The following is a 3,035-nucleotide window of genomic DNA, read 5'->3' on the forward strand; positions in this document are numbered from 1 at the left end:
CACAACTGCTCCTTCCTTCAATTAAATGTTAAAAAAAATGCTCGAATACAGAAAACAGTTGAATAATATCAACCTAAGCAAAACTTAAACCTCAGAATTTCCTCTGAAACACAAAACTATCAGTGCAGTTGTAAAATCATTGATACCATTTATCCACATAGGGAACTACTTATGTACGTTTTCAAGAAAGTAACTGTTCTATTTTGTACGGTCATCTGTTTTTTTTGTATGTATATATGCTAATAAATATATTTTTATACACGTTTATAAAAACATGTTTTATTTTTTGTATTCGATTACTAAAACACATTATTTGGAGTCATTTCTGCTGATATATTATTTGATTTGGCATTCAGTTATTTATTAATATCTGGGACATATTTCATTTATAAGAGCAGGTTCTTAAAAACACAACATCTATTTAACACATTACAGAAACAGATCTGTTTATGGTTTAAATCACTAAAGTTTATGAAAAAGCAAAAATGCAAGAATCTACTTTAGTGGAGAAAATAAGTTGATTGTTTGTGATTGTAATGTTTTTTTGTTGATTTATTCATAATTTCTTTCTGTTCTGGCCAAATGGTTTCTGATTGTGATTATGTGGTTTAATGATTTTGATGTTCTAATAAAAAAAAGTCCAAAGCAACAAGCAGATGGACTGCAGAGTAATTGTGTTGTTGGGTGTTTATTGTTTGCTTTTAACTTTGAGGTTGACTTAATTTAGTATTTTAAATGATGAGTTTATGATTTATATAACTGGACTCAGGATTTCCATTTTTTAATTTTTTTATGACATGACACACTAAAGTCTCTCTCCTCCTATGATGACACTCATTAAGATGTTCTTCTCTGTTTGTTGGTTTCTCTTTTATAATTTGATATTTGTCCTCTAACTGCCAAAAGAGTCAACATAACTGAACTTCACCTTAGAACAGGAAACTGAGCCAAAGTGAAGATTTGATGTAAGAGTTATCCAAACTGAACTGACATTACATTTTCTTTTACGGGCGGCCGTGGTGCAGCGGTAGGGCGGTCGACTCCTGATCGGAAGATTGTGGGTTCGATTCCTGCCTTGCCCGCCCATGTATCGAAGTGTCCTTGGGCAAGACACTGAACCCCGAATGGCCTCTGGTGGAGTGTTCGGCAGTGGAGCCACCTCCAGTGTGTGAATGGGTGAATGGGTCTGTGACTGTGAAGCACTTTGGGCCCCTTGATGGAGGGTTACAACATTTACCATTTAACCTTCATTCTCCTCTCTAGCTCCACCTGTTCCCTACTCACACTGCAATCACAGTAGATGTGCTGCCATTTTGTAATAAAATGATAAAATATTAAACATTTTGTAGTAAAACTCTCGATTATTGCTGTTATTCTGTTAATTTAACTATTTTCGCTTAAAACAATCATCTTTAAAGAAAAATATCAACTTTAAATTTATAAATTGTTCCAGTTTTCAAAACTAAAGAATAGCATATTACTATCATTATTTATTTTGTCTATGGTCAGTGTTTAGGAATTTTATGCTTAGTTTAGATTTATTTATTTTATTGCTTTATTGTTCATTTTTGTACTTTCAGGCATTATTTGTTTAGTCTGATTGTCAATGACAACATATTTCGAAGTTTTGACAAATATTCCAAGATGTTCCCAAAACAATGTTTAAACATAACTTATTTACATTACAATTAACATGTAAAAATGATGTCACTTGTTTATTTATTTGCCTATTCTTATGTATTTGTCTATCTAATATTTATTTATTTTTATTCATTTATTTTGTTTAAATTTAATTAATTTATTTTATTTTATAATGCATTTCATTTTTTAATTTGTTTTATTTATTTATTATTTATTTATTTTATAAAAATAAAGAAATAAAAAAATAGCACATTTTTGCTTTTATTTATTTATTTTATTTTTTTGGATGCAGTGTTTATTCTTTTCCACTGGGTGGCGCCAACTTCCTCTCCGCTGATGTTGTAGAGACGTGTTTGTTTAATAACCAAGTTTGTTTCCTCTGATCCAGTCAGAGAGGATAACACATACGGGAGGTATTGACCACAGGTTTCTGACATAAAATAAAATCAAAACGCACCAATGACGACGCGAGAATATATATATTAATTGAAAATGAGATTTAATGATTAAAAAATAAAAATATATATAAATATATTTGCACGTTTTTCTTTATCTTTCTGATTAATTAACTTTGATGCATGGAAACGCAACGTTTCATAAATGTGTATTAAATCTCTTCATTTCTTTATAATTACAAAATAAAGGTCATTAATATTACTAAGGGTTTCCGAAAAAGTTTAATCAAGTTTCATTTGCATTAAATAGTTTATCAGAGTTCAGCTGAACAAAAACACATAAAAAATATTTTTCCTTTCCATTTCTGTACATAATGTAGCTTATTAATGCCAGTCTGTTCGTAATATGTTTGTTTTTGATGAGGAAATAACTGTTTGTGCGCGTAAAGTTTGCTGTTAATAGATTGGAGAGGTTGTTAAGAGATACTTGAACCTGAGAAAACAGAAACTTTCTGCTCCCTCGGGGGTGCTGCTGCTGCTTTTATGGGACATTTTTATTACATTTGGAAAATGGAAAGTTACCATAACATCTTACTTTAACATTTCACACCGTGAGGACTGCAAATTAATTCGTTATTATTCAAAATATGGGTTAATTTATACAACTTTAACTTAATTTTTGTCTTCATTTTAAACCTTTTTATTAAACTATAAAGCTTTAAAATCCAATAATTCTTTTTTTAAATGTTCTTTAATGAATTTATTTAAAATAAATGAAATGTTTTGCACTTTAAAAGGCAAAAAGACAAAAGAAAAACTCCTTATTTGACATTCATGACAAACAAATGTGAGTTCTGAGACCTTAATGAGGGTCTCCAGCAATTCACACATATTTATTTCTGCATTTTAGAAGCTTCAAGCATGGGAGTGAAATCCGGACAGGTTGTTATAGCTACGCAATCCACGGGGGTTCCGAGGACCCTCCCTCTCCCCTTTAAA

This window comes from Oryzias melastigma, linkage group LG17 (assembly GCF_002922805.2).
Source record: "Oryzias melastigma strain HK-1 linkage group LG17, ASM292280v2, whole genome shotgun sequence".
NCBI classification, from domain to species: Eukaryota; Metazoa; Chordata; class Actinopteri; order Beloniformes; family Adrianichthyidae; genus Oryzias; species Oryzias melastigma.